The 13,447-nt window shown below is 42.4% G+C and overlaps 1 protein-coding gene across 1 annotated transcript in view; it reads right to left on the reverse strand.

Annotated features, from left to right (window-relative positions):
* Positions 1-13,447, reverse strand: part of RORA (RAR related orphan receptor A) — a 504,081-nt gene that overhangs the window by 467,409 nt on the left and 23,225 nt on the right. The window lies entirely within an intron of this gene.

Raw genomic sequence — 13,447 nt, forward strand, 5'->3', positions numbered from 1 at the left:
TCACCACACATCTAGATAAGTTCCTTAGGGGGTCTAGATTCCAAAATGGTGTCATTTGTGGGGGGTTTCCACTGTTTTGGTACATCAGGGGTTTTCCAATCGCGACATGGTGTCCAATCTCAATTCCAGCCAAAAACGTCAAATGGCGCTGCTTCCCTTCCGAGCTCTGCCATGCGCCCAAATAGTGATTTACCCCCACATGTAGGGTATCAGCGTACTCAGGACAAATTGCACAATAACTTTTAGGGTCCTGTTACCCTTGGAAAAATAAGAATTGAGGGTGAAAAGATCATTTTTGTGGAAAAAATATGATTTTTTAATTGTACGGCTGTATGTTATAAACTTCTGTGAAGCCCTTGGGGGTTCAAAGTTCTCACCACACATCTAGATAAGTTCCTTAGGGGGTCTAGTTTCCAAAATGGTGTCATTTGTGGGGGGTTTCCACTGTTTTGGTACATCAGGGGTTTTCCAATCGCGACATGGTGTCCGATCTCAATTCCAGCCAAAAACGTCAAATGGCGCTGCTTCCCTTCCGAGCTCTGCCATGCGCCCAAATAGTGGTTTACCCCCACATGTGGGGTATCAGCGTACTCAGGACAAATTGCACAATAACTTTTAGAGTCCTGTTACCCTTGGAAAAATAAGAATTGAGGGTGAAAAGATCATTTTTGTGGAAAAAATATGATTTTTTAATTGTACGGCTGTATGTTATAAACTTCTGTGAAGCCCTTGGGGGTTCAAAGTTCTCACCACACATCTATATAAGTTCCTTAGGGGGTCTAGTTTCCAAAATGATGTCATTTGTGGGAGGTTTCCACTGTTTTGGTACATCAGGGGTTTTCCAATCGCAACATGATGTCCGATCTCAATTCCAGCCCAAAACGTCAAATGGCGCTGCTTCCCTTCCGAGCTCTGCCATGCACCCAAATAGTGGTTTACCCCCACATGTGGGGTATCAGCTTACTCAGGACAAATTGCACAATAACTTTTAGGGTCCTGTTACCCTTGGGAAAATAAAAACTGGGGTGAAAAGATCATTTTTGTGGAAAAAATATGATTTTTTAATTGTACCGCTGTACGTTATAAACTTCTGTAAAGCCCTTGTGTTCAAAGTTCTCACCACATATCTAGATAAGTTCCATGGGGGGTCTAGTTTCCAAAATGGGGTCACTGGTAGGGGGTTTCCACTGTTTAGGTACATCAGGTGCTCTCCAAACGTGACATGGCGTCCGATCTGAATTCCAGCCAATTTTGCATTGAAAAAGTCAAACGGCGCTCCTTCCATTCTGAGCTCTGCCATGCGCCGAAACAGTCGTTCCCCCCCACATATCAGGTATCGGCGTACTCAGGACAAATTGCACAATAACTTTTGCAGTTCAATTTCTCCTGTTACCCTTGGTAAAATTAAAAAAATTGAACCTGAAGTATTTTTTTTGTGAAAAAAAGTTAGATGTTCATTTTTTTTTAAATATTCAAACAAATTCCTGTGACGCACCTAAAGGGTTAATAAACTTCTTGACTGTGGTTTTGAGCACCTTAAGGGGTGCAGTTTTTAGAATGGTGTCACGTTTGGGTATTTTCTATCATATAGACCCCTCAAAGTGGCTTCAAATGTGATGTGGTTTGTAAAAATAAAATGGTGTTGTAAAAATGAGAAATCGCTGGTCAACTTTTAACCCTTATAACTTCCTAACAAAAAATTTTGGTTCCAAAATTGTGCTGATGTAAAGTAAACATGTGGGAAATGTTAGTTATCAAGTTTTTTGTGTGCCATATCTCTGTGATTTAAGGGCATAAAAATTCAAAGTTGGAAATTGCGAAATTTTCAAAATTTTCGCCAAATTTCCGTTTTTCTCACAAATAAACGCAAGTTATTTGAATGAAATTTTACCACTATCATGAAGTACAATATGTCACGAGAAAACAATGTCAGAATCACCGGGATCCATGGAAGTGTTCCAGAGTTATGACCTCATAAAGGTACAGTGGTCAGAATTGTAAAAATTGGCCTGGTCATGAACGTGCAAACCACTCTTGGTGGTGAAGGGGTTAAAGGGAATAGGTCAGCAGTTTTTTGCTATTTAATCTGAGAGCAGTATAATATAGGGCAAGTGATCCTGATTCCATTATTAATGTGTCACATAGTTTACTGGGTGCAGAGGTTGTGACACAATGAGAGTTCTTAGATGCAGTGTGTACCAGAGCTGAGAAAGGTAACCCAGCACACACCACAGCTTTCTGTGTGTATTGTATATTAACAGTGAGCTGCTTATAAGAGAGGTGTGGCTGGACTACTGCTCACAAGAGAAGTAATGGCAGTGATAATGTTCCGGTGATAAAACCTTCACTGTCAGCAAACAACAGCACACAGCCTAAGAAGTGACAAATTGTTGAAATCTGTGCTTCATCCGCTACCTCCTGCAGTCTTCAGATTACAAAGCAAAAACCTGCTGACAGATTCCCTTTAAATTGGCAGTTACTGACAAGTAACTTTCAGCAGTAATGATGCAGACAGTGGTCCTTTAGTCAAAAATGAGAGGTCTTGCATTCTCAGACTAATGGCTGCCATGGAGGTTTATCAAATTCCATAACCCAGAGACTAGGACCCGAAGCCTGCTGGACAGTCAACTCTCTTACAGGCTGCAAACAGACGGTTTTAAGACTTTTTAATCACTTATATATATTTAGGAGAAAAACTAAGCAAGGTTCAGCTAGTGTTTTTTGTATTAAAAATGTCATAGAGGGGTGACAGGAATTCCTCAAACAATGCTAAATTACTAAGGTGTTCAAACTGCACATTGTATGGTATTTATAGACATTGTAGAGCCAAATTGCTAGAAAAATTGAGCCTATTGTATAGAAGAGAATGTGAATATTCTTTGATTTTTTTCCTCTCTAGAAACTCCCCCATGTCATGTGCTTCTTTCTAAAAATCTCTGTCTTCCTAACACCATGTAATCCTTAGCTCTTCCATCTTTCACCATCTGTTGTTTATTTAGAATATTATTTGTGAAAATCCAAAAAGGACAATATAAAAAAAAGACTAATCTTTTATGAAATCCAGAAGACTGATCGACATGATTATCATGTAAATCCAGACTAATTATCACATATCAGAGATGTGTCGTTAGACATGACCCTACTGTATCTACAGTGTATGGGCACCAGGGGCAGACATATCATGGTGCTACCTGAGCAGCCTTACCAAGAGCTAAGGGGGCCACAAAAGCAGGTGGAATTGTACATTATGGGGTACATATTACTGGACTCCATGAGAATTGGGACTCAGTGAGACCGATGTTGATGCTGCAACAATCAGAAAGAGGGTTCACGTCCCCCTGTAAGACTTGGAGTTAAACGGTCATGTTGATTAATGAATTGCACTTCTCTTTAGAGATACTGTGATTCATGTTCTAATTGAAATGGGTTCCTTTTTTTTCTGTGCTGAGATGGTTAAGGACTCTTTCCATGCTGGCTGAGACCATACAGCCTGGTTGTTATCAGCTGCAACTGCTTACCCTTTACTCTCTATATATCCAGGCTGTGGGTGTTTAGTCCCTGCCAGTGAAAGATTTGTCTTCCTGTGCTGTGTGTGATAAAGCTAAGTAGTTGAAGTTTGGCGTTGTGGTGTTATGAAGTTTGCTGTTGAACATGTACGTTTATCTCCTGGTCTTTTCCCATTTAGTATATTCCTCCCTGTCCCTATCCTCTTCCCTATTGTTGGTTAGTGCTTTTGTATGATAGAGGTTTTCTGTCTGTTTTGTCTTTGTGTCTAGTTTACCTTTCATTTCTGTCCCATGCCTCATGGGGTGGTGGAGGGGTCAGATTAGGGTTTTTACAGGAACATAGTAAGGTTGGAGACTCTGGCCTCTCTACCTTTAAGAGTACCCCCGGGACAGGTATAGTTAGGGTACCAGCCCCAGGGACAGTTTGAGGCCCCTTTTCCTTAACCCCTTCCTGACATATGACGTACTATCCTGTCCATGTGCCCTGGGCCTTAATGCCCATGGACGGGATAGTATGTCATAGCGATCAGCTGCGCTCACGGGGTGAGCACAGCTGATCGCGGCCAGGTGTCAGCTGATTATCACAGCTTACTATGTGCCAGGAGTGGTCATGGACCGCTCCCGGGACACTAACCCCTGGTACACTGCAATCAAACATGATCGCAGTATTCGGGGGCATAGGGAAGCATCACACAGGGAGGGGGCTCCCTGCGTGCTTTCCTGAGGCTAGTTTCACACTTGCTTTTTTTTGCAGCGCGTTTTTCCCGCAAAAAAACGCATTGAAAAAACGCATACAAAAGCATACAACTGCTGCGTTTTTTTCAAGCATTTTTATGAGCATGCATGAAAAAAACGCAGCGTTTTTATGCGTTTGTATGCGTTTTTAGTGCGTTTTTACCGCGTTTGCGTTTTTTTCCAACATTAGGTGGCCCCTCACACTAACCCAAACCATGACTTTACTAACCATAACCCTGACCCTAACCCTTAACCCTAACCCTGACCCTAACCCTAACCCTGACCCTAACCCTTAACCAAACCATGCTTAACCCTAACCCAAACCCTAAACCCTAACTAACCCTAACCCTGACCTTAACCCTGACCCTAACCCTAACCCTGACCCTAACCCTAACCCTGACCCTAACCCTGACCCTAACCCTAACCCTGACCCTAACCCTAACCCTGACCCTAACCCTAACCCTGACCCTAACCCTTAACCAAACCATACTTAACCCTAACCCAAACCCTAAACCCTAACTAACCCTAACCCTGACCTTAACCCTGACCCTAACCCTAACCCTGACCCTAACCCTTAACCAAACCATACTTAACCCTAACCCTGACCCTAACCCTAACCCTGACCCTAACCCTTAACCAAACCATACTTAACCCTAACCCAAACCCTAACTAACCTTAACCCTGACCCTAACCCCAACCCTGACCCTAACCCTTAACCAAACCATACTTAACCCTAACCCAAACCCTAACTAACCTTAACCCTAACCCTAACCCTAACCCTTACCCTAACCCTTAACCAAACCATACTTAACCCTAACCCTGACCCTAACCCTTAACCAAACCATACTTAACCCTAACCCAAACCCTAAACCCTAACTAACCCTAACCCTGACCTTAACCCTGACCCTAACCCTAACCCTGACCCTAACCCTAACCCTAACCCTAACCCTGACCCTAACCCTAACCCTAACCCTGACCCTAACCCTTAACCAAACCATACTTAACCCTAACCCAAACCCTAAACCCTAACTAACCCTAACCCTGACCTTAACCCTGACCCTAACCCTAACCCTGACCCTAACCCTAACCCTAACCCTAACCCTGACCTTAACCCTTAACCAAACCATACTTAACCCTAACCCTGACCCTAACCCTAACCCTGACCCTAACCCTTAACCAAACCATACTTAACCCTAACCCAAACCCTAACTAACCTTAACCCTGACCCTAACCCTGACCCTAACCCTTAACCAAACCATACTTAACCCTAACCCAAACCCTAACTAACCTTAACCCTAACCCTAACCCTAACCCTGACCCTAACCCTTAACCAAACCATACTTAACCCTAACCCTGACCCTAACCCTTAACCAAACCATACTTAACCCTAACCCTGACCCTAACCCCAACCCTAACCCTGACCCTAAACCCCCTTAACTAACCCTAACTCTAACCCAAACCCCTAAATTCCATGGTTAACAAAAAAAAACGCATGTGCAAAAAAACGCATACATGAGCATGCCAGTGCGCACGTATGCGCATCCATAGGCTATAATGGCCATTTTTAGCGCAAAACGTGCGCATACGTGCGCATGCGCTTTTTTGCAGGGCCAGAAAATGCAACATGCTGCGTCTGGAAAATACAAACGCACACCCCAAAAAAACGCAGCGCATGAAAATCGCATACGTGCGCTTACCAGCGCTCAGGTATGCGCACCCATGTTAAATATAGGGGAAAAAACGCATGCGCACGTATGCGTTTTTTTCCAGCGCAAAAAAACGCAAATGTGAAACCAGCCTGAGACCAACGGAACAACGCGATGTGCTCGCGTTGTTCCGAGGGACTCCTCCCTGCAGTCCCCCGGATCCAAGATGGCCACGTGGGCCTTCCGGGTCCTGCAGGGAGGTGACTTCTCAGTGCCTGCTGAGAGAAGGCGCTGAGAAGCCGCCTGCAGTGCATGTCAGATCGCTGATCTGACACAGTGCTGTGCAAAGTGTCAGATCAGCGATCTGACTTTATATAGTAATGTCCCCCTGGGACAATGTAAAAAAAATGACATGTGTAAAAATAATTTTTTAAGAATTCCTAAATAAATTAAAAAAATAAATAAATTCCATAATAAATCTTTTTTGTAAATAAAAAACCAAACAATAAACGTACACATATTTAGTATCACCGCGTCCGTAACGACCCGCCCTATAAAACTGTCCCACTAGTTAACCCCTTTAGTGAACCCCTTCAAAAGAAAAAAAAACAAGGCAAAAAATAATGCTTTACCATAATACCGCCGAACAAAAGTGCAATAACACGCGATCAAAAAGATGGATTTTATAAATAAACATGGTACAGCTGAAAACGTCATCTTGTCCCGCAAAAAACAAGCTGCCAAACAGCGTCATCAGCAAAAATAAAAAAGTTATAGCTCGCAGAATAAAGTGATGCAAAAATAATTATTTTTTATATAAAATTGTTTGCATTGGATAAAAGCGCCAAAACATAAAAAAATGATATGAGGTATCGCTGTAATCGTGCGGACCCGAAGAATAAAATTTTACCACACGCGGAATGGTGTGAACGCCCCCCCAAAAGAAATTCATGAATTACTGGTTTTTGTTCATTCTGAGTCCCACAAATCAGAATAAAAAGCAATAAAAAATTGTCATGTGCCCGAAAACGGTACCAATAAAAATGTCAACTCGTCCCGCAAAAATTAAGAACTCACATGAATCTGTGGGTCAAAATATGGAAAAATTATAGCTCTTAAAATGTGGTGATGCAAAAACTACAGTTGTGGCCAAAAGTATTGACACCCCTGCAATTCTGTCAGATAATACTCAGTTTCTTCCTGAAAATGATTGCAAACACAAATTCTTTGGTATTATTATCTTCATTTAAAAAAAACACAAAAAGAATTGTCCTAAAGCCAAATTGGATATAATCCCACACCAAACATAAAAAAAGAGGGTGGACAAAAGTATTGGCACTGTTCGAAAAATCATGTGATGCTTCTCTAATTTGTGTAATTAACAGCACCTGTAACTTACCTGTGGCACCTAACAGGTGTTGGCAATAACTAAATCACACTTGCAGCCAGTTGACATGGATTAAAGTTGACTCAACCTCTGTCCTGTGTCCTTGTGTGTACCACATTGAGCATGGAGAAGAGAAAGGAGACCAAAGAACTGTCTGAGGACTTGAGAAACCAAATTGTGAAGAAGCATGAGCAATCTCAAGGCTACAAGTCCATCTCCAAAGACCTGAATGTTCCTGTGTCTACCGTGCGCAGTGTCATCAAGAAGTTTAAAGCCCATGGCACTGTGGCTATCCTCCCTAGATGTGGACGGAAAAGAAAAATTGACAAGAGATTTCAACGCAAGATTGTGCGGATGTTGGATAAAGAACCTCGACTAACATCCAAACAAGTTCAAGCTGCCCTGCAGTCCAAGGGTACAACAGTGTCAACCCGTACTATCCGTCGGCATCTGAATGAAAAGGGACTGTATGGTTGGAGACCCAGGAAGACCCCACTTCTTACCCCGAGACATAAAAAAGCCAGGCTGGAGTTTGCCAAAACTTACTTGAAAAAGCCTAAAACGTTTTGGAAGAATGTTCTCTGGTCAGATGAGACAAAAGTAGAGCTTTTTGGGCAAAGGCATCAACATAGAGTTTACAGGAGAAAAAAGAGGCATTCAAAGAAAAGAACACGGTCCCTACAGTCAAACATGGCGGAGTTTCCCTGATGTTTTGGGGTTGCTTTGCTGCCTCTGGCACTGGACTGCTTGACCGTGTGCATGGCATTATGAAGTCAGAAGACTACCAACAAATTTTGCAGCATAATGTAGGGCCCAGTGTGAGAAAGCTGGGTCTCCCTCAGAGGTCATGGGTCTTTCAGCAGGACAATGACCCAAAACACACTTCAAAAAGCACTAGAAAATGGTTTGAGAGAAAGCACTGGAGACTTCTAAGGTGCCCAGCAATGAGTCCAGACCTGAATCCCATAGGACACTGTTATGAACGGGTAGCCGAGGAGGAAATAAAAAACAACACAAGCTAAGTCTCAGAAAACCAAAGAGGTTGGTAACTATGCAGACTGCAGACCCCTGATCCTAACATGCAACTAGCAGAAGTCGTGGAGCGTTCCTACGGTGGTCCTAGATGCATCGCCACAACCGGAGAAACTAAATAAGCCTAAAGCAGGAAAAGGGGAAAACTAACTGCCCCAGAGCAGACCCCAAAGGAGAGAGAGACCCCCACATGTATTGATGGTGAAAAAAGATAAAAACACAAACAAAGGCAGGAAAATAGGCTGAGGAAACGATGGGGCCAGACTAACTAGAAAGGACAGGAAAGGAAAGACACTGTCTGCAGTCTGCCAAAAAACCCTACAAAATGTCCAACACAACTGATAGCAAAATTAACCCTGAAGTCACTAGACTTCTCCCACTATATCAGCACTCTGAAATATTCTGAGACAGAGCAAAAAGAGGCCAATCTAATAAGGGACAAAAAAAAGGCAATTTGGCAAATAAGAGTGGAAATTCAGCACAGCCCAGCCGGGCTGGCTGACCACACAAAAAACTGAAAAGACCAACAAGAGCAAGTGTGAACATTAGCAAAAAACAAACTTATCTTTAGAAGACTGGAACAGAGCTGAGTCCTAGACCTGAGAAACAGCCTGAATCACCAGCAACAGGATAGGGCGTCGGCTGTCTTATATCCAGTCTGATACTCCAGAGATCCAATCCTATCTTCCTCACCAGGTGGCAGATCACTACCACTCAAACCAACCTCACCACCTCCTGTCACCACCAGAGGGAAAACGGAAGGGGAACTCTCAACTGGTGGAGCAGAAAATAAGCTCATAACAGGACACCTGTGGAGAGATCTAAAAATGGCAGTTTGGAGAAGGCACCCTTCAAATATCAGGGACCTGGAGCAGTTTGCCAAAGAAGAATGGTCTAAAATTCCAGCAGAGTATTGTAAGAAACTCATTGATGGTTACCGGAAGCGGTTGGTCGCAGTTATTTTGGCTAAAGGTTGTGCAACCATGTATTAGGCTGAGGGTGCCAATACTTTGTCTGGCCCATTTTTGGAGTTTTGTGTGAAATGATCAATGTTTTGCTTTTTGCTTCATTCTGTTTTGTGTTTTTTCTTTTAAGACAAATTAAATGAAGATAATAATACCAATGAATTTGTGCTTGCAATCATTTTCAGGAAGAAACTGAGTATTATCTGACAGAATTGCAGGGGTGTCAATACTTTTGGCCACAACTGTATGTTTTGCAATAAAAAGCGTCTTTTAGCTTGTGACAGCTGCCAAACATAAAAACCCGCTATAAATAGTAAATCAAACGCCCCTTTACCACCCCCTTAGTTAGGGAAAAATAATAAAATTTAAAAAAAATTATTTATTTCCATTTTTCCATTAGGGATAGAGTTAAGGCTAGGGTTGGGATTAGGGTTAGGGGTGTGTTAGGGTTGGAGTTAGAATTGGGGGGTTTCCACTGTTCAGGCACATCAGGGGCTCTCCAAACGCGACATGGCGTCTATCTCAATTCCAGCCAATTCTGCGTTGAAAACGTCAAACGGTGCTCCTTCCCTTCCAAGCTCTGCCATGCGCCCAGACAGTGGTTTACCCCCACATATGGGGTATCAGCCTACTCAGGACAAATTGCAAAACAACTTTTGGGGTCCAATTTCTCCTGTTACCCTTGAGAAAATAAAAAAATCGGGGGCAAAAAGATCATTTTTGTGAAAAAAAATGATTTGTTTATTTTTATGGATCTACATTATAAACTTCTGTGAAGCACTTGGAGGTTCAAAATGCTCACCACACATCTAGATAAGTTCCTTGGGGGGGTCTAGTTTCCAAAATGGGGTCACTTCTGGGGGATTTCCACTGTTTAGGCACATCAGGGGCTCTCCAAATGCGGCATGACACCCGCAGACCATTCCATCAAAGTCTGCATTCCAAGACGTCACTACTTCCCTTCCGAGCCCCAACATGTGCCGATACAGTAGTTTTCTCCCACATATGGGGTATCAGCGTATTCAGGACAAATTGGACAACAACTTTTGGGGTCTGATTTCTTCTGTTACCCTTGGGAAAATAAAAAAATTGGGGACTAAAAGATCATGTTTGTGGAAAAAATATGATTTTTTATTTTCATGCCCGTTATAAACTTCTGCGAAGCACTTGGGGGTTCAAAGTGCTCAACACACATCTAGATAAGTTCCTTGGGGGGTCTAGTTTCCAAAATGGGGTCACTTTTGGGGGGTTTCCACTGTTATGGCACATCAGGGGCTCTCCAAACGCAACATGGCATCCAGCCAATTCTGCGTTGAAAAAGTCAAACGGCGCTCCTTCCCTTCCGATCTCTGCCATGCGCCAAAACAGTGATTTTCCCCCACATATGGGGTATCAGCGTACTCAGGACAAATTGCACAATAACTTTTTTGGTCCTGTTTCCCTTTGGAAATTAAAAATTGGAGATGAAAAGATCATTTTTGTGGAAAAAATATGATTTTTTTATTTTACAGCTGTACCTTATAAACTTCTGTGTAGCCCTTGGGGGTTCAAAGTTCTCACCACACATCTAAATAAGTTCCTTGGGGGGTCTAGTTTCCAAAATGGTGTCATTTGTGGGGGGTTTCCACTGTTTAGGCAAATCATGGGCTCTCCAAACGCAACATGGCGTCCAGCCAATCCTGCATTGAAAAAGTCAAGCAGCGCTCCTTCCCTTCCAAGCTCTGCAATGCGCCCAAACAGTGGTTTACCCCCACATATGGGATATCAGCGTACTCAGGACAAATTGCACAATAACTTTTGTGGTCCTGTTTCCCTTGGGAAAATAAAAATTGGGGGCGAAAAGCCGAAAAGATCATTTTTGTGGAAAAAATTTGATTTTTAGATAAGTTCATTGGGGGGGGCTAGTTTCCAAAATGGGGTCACTTGTGGGGGGTTTCCACTGTTTAGGCACATCAGGGGCTCTCCAAATGCGACATGGCGTCCGATCTCAATTCCAGCCAATTATGAGCTGAAAAAGTCAAACGGCGCTCGTTCCCTTTCGAGCTCTGCCATGCGCTGAAACAATGGTTCCACCCCACATATCAGGTATCAGCGTACTCAGGACAAATTGCACAATAACTTTTGCAGTACAATTTCTCCTGTTACCCTTGGTAAATGAAAAAAAATTGGACCTCAAGTAAATTTTTTGTGAAAAAAAGTTAAATGTTCATTTTTTTAAACATTCAAAAAATTCCTGTGAATCACCTGAAGGGTTAATAAACTTCTTGAATGCGGTTTTGAGCACCTTGAGGGGTGCAGTTTTTAGAATGGTGTCACTTTTGGGTATTTTCTATCATATAGACCCTCAAAGTGACTTCAACTGTGAGGTGGTCCCTAAAAAAAATGGTGCTCTAAAAATAAGAAATTGCTGGTCAACTTTTAACCCTTATAACTTTCTAACAAAAAAATGTTGGTTCCAAAATTGTGGTGATGTAAAGTAAACATGTGGGAAATGTTATTTATTAAGTATTTTGTGTGCCATATCTCTGTTATTTAAGGGCATGAAAATTCATAGTTGAAAGATTGCAAAATTTTCAAAATTTTTGCCAAATTTCAGCTTTTTTTCCACAAATAAACGTAAGTTATATCAATGAAATGTTATCACTAACATGAAGTACAATATGTCTCGAGAAAACAATGTCAGAATCACCAGGATCCATGGAAGCGTTCCAGAGTTATTACATCATAAAGGAACAGTGGTCAGAATTGTAAAAATTGGCCCGGTCATTAACATGCAACCACCCTTGGGGGTAAAGGGGTTAATGAAGACTGTCACAGCACGACACAGTGAGGATGTAGCTGGTGGCACAGACCTTGCATTTCACTGTTGGGTGGTGAAAGTTACGCTTGATGTCAAAATTGTTCCAGTTCAAGTTCTACGACAATCAAAATTTTATTGCATTAATATTTTAAAACCTGTAAAAAAAAATTCAAGCTGTTTTCAAAGAGAATCTGTTGTGTAAAGTAATGCTATTAACCTGTTTATATGGGGTTAATCTGCAGATTAATAATGTTCTGACACTGAGGGCCAACACATTGAGAGCCCAGCTGCAGGGAGGAAATGAACATCATTCTCCCTGGCGGCTCGCTCTTTCAGTCCTAGTACTGTATCCACGCCTCTGCAATGACTGACAGCAGGATCAGCATAAGAGCTGGCTGTCAGTCACTGCCGGGACGTGGTTATAGATGCCCTTCTTTATGTAATGAGCGGTGACTGAAACCGCGTTGGCCAGCCGAAACCCTATGAGTGAAAGAGCGAGGCTGCTGGGGAGAACAAAGTTAATTTCCTCTCGGCAGTGGGGCTCTCAGTGGAGGCGCCACACAGTGTCGAAACGCTATTAACTTGCGGATTAACTCCATATCTCCAGGTTAAGAGCATTATTTTACATGACAGGTTCCCTTTAAGATCCGGTGTCTGTTGGTGTCTTGTCGGTTAGACTGCTTACACTCTGGACACAAAGTGTTGCTTGAAATAATGTCCCTCATTCCTGTCCCACAAATGAAAAAGGCACTGGTCATAAAATATATGCTAACAAAATAACTGACACATATTGCAAATGGTCCTCATGCTATAACTTTAAACGTACAGCAGTCCGAGTGCATGGCAATAAATTGATCATTATACAAACTGTGTTTTAAGAGCGCAAATATTTTTTTTTCACTATTGGGTATAAAAAGCTAAAGTATTCTGGCAGTAAGCTAAAGAATAGGTGCCAGGGCCAACCACGTCTCTGGGTAATGTGCTATCTGATCTGACCATGTGCATAGGACCTGAGTTGGTGATATGCACAAGGCTAGATCTGGTGTAGGATCCTAAGCATATAACAGTACATGCTTATAATTACTACTACTTATATAAAATTAGACCCCAAGATTACCCTGGAGAATGGGCTTAGTAGAAAGTCAAGAAACTCAAACAACATGTTGGTGTCTCACATAGAGGGGCCTACACAGGGTAATCATTCTCCAGATTTCTCCAGATACGACACATGAGTTTGCCTATATACCGTATATACTTGAGTACAAGCCGACTCGAGTATAAGCCGAGGCACCTGATTTGGCCACGAAAAACTGGGAAAACTTATTGACTCGAGTATAAGACAGCTATGCATTGTCTCCTCATCCCTATCCTTGTAT

Source organism: Dendrobates tinctorius, unplaced genomic scaffold (assembly GCF_039654945.1).
Source record: "Dendrobates tinctorius isolate UK_male_01 unplaced genomic scaffold, ASM3965494v1 ptg000062l, whole genome shotgun sequence".
NCBI lineage: Eukaryota > Metazoa > Chordata > Amphibia > Anura > Dendrobatidae > Dendrobates > Dendrobates tinctorius.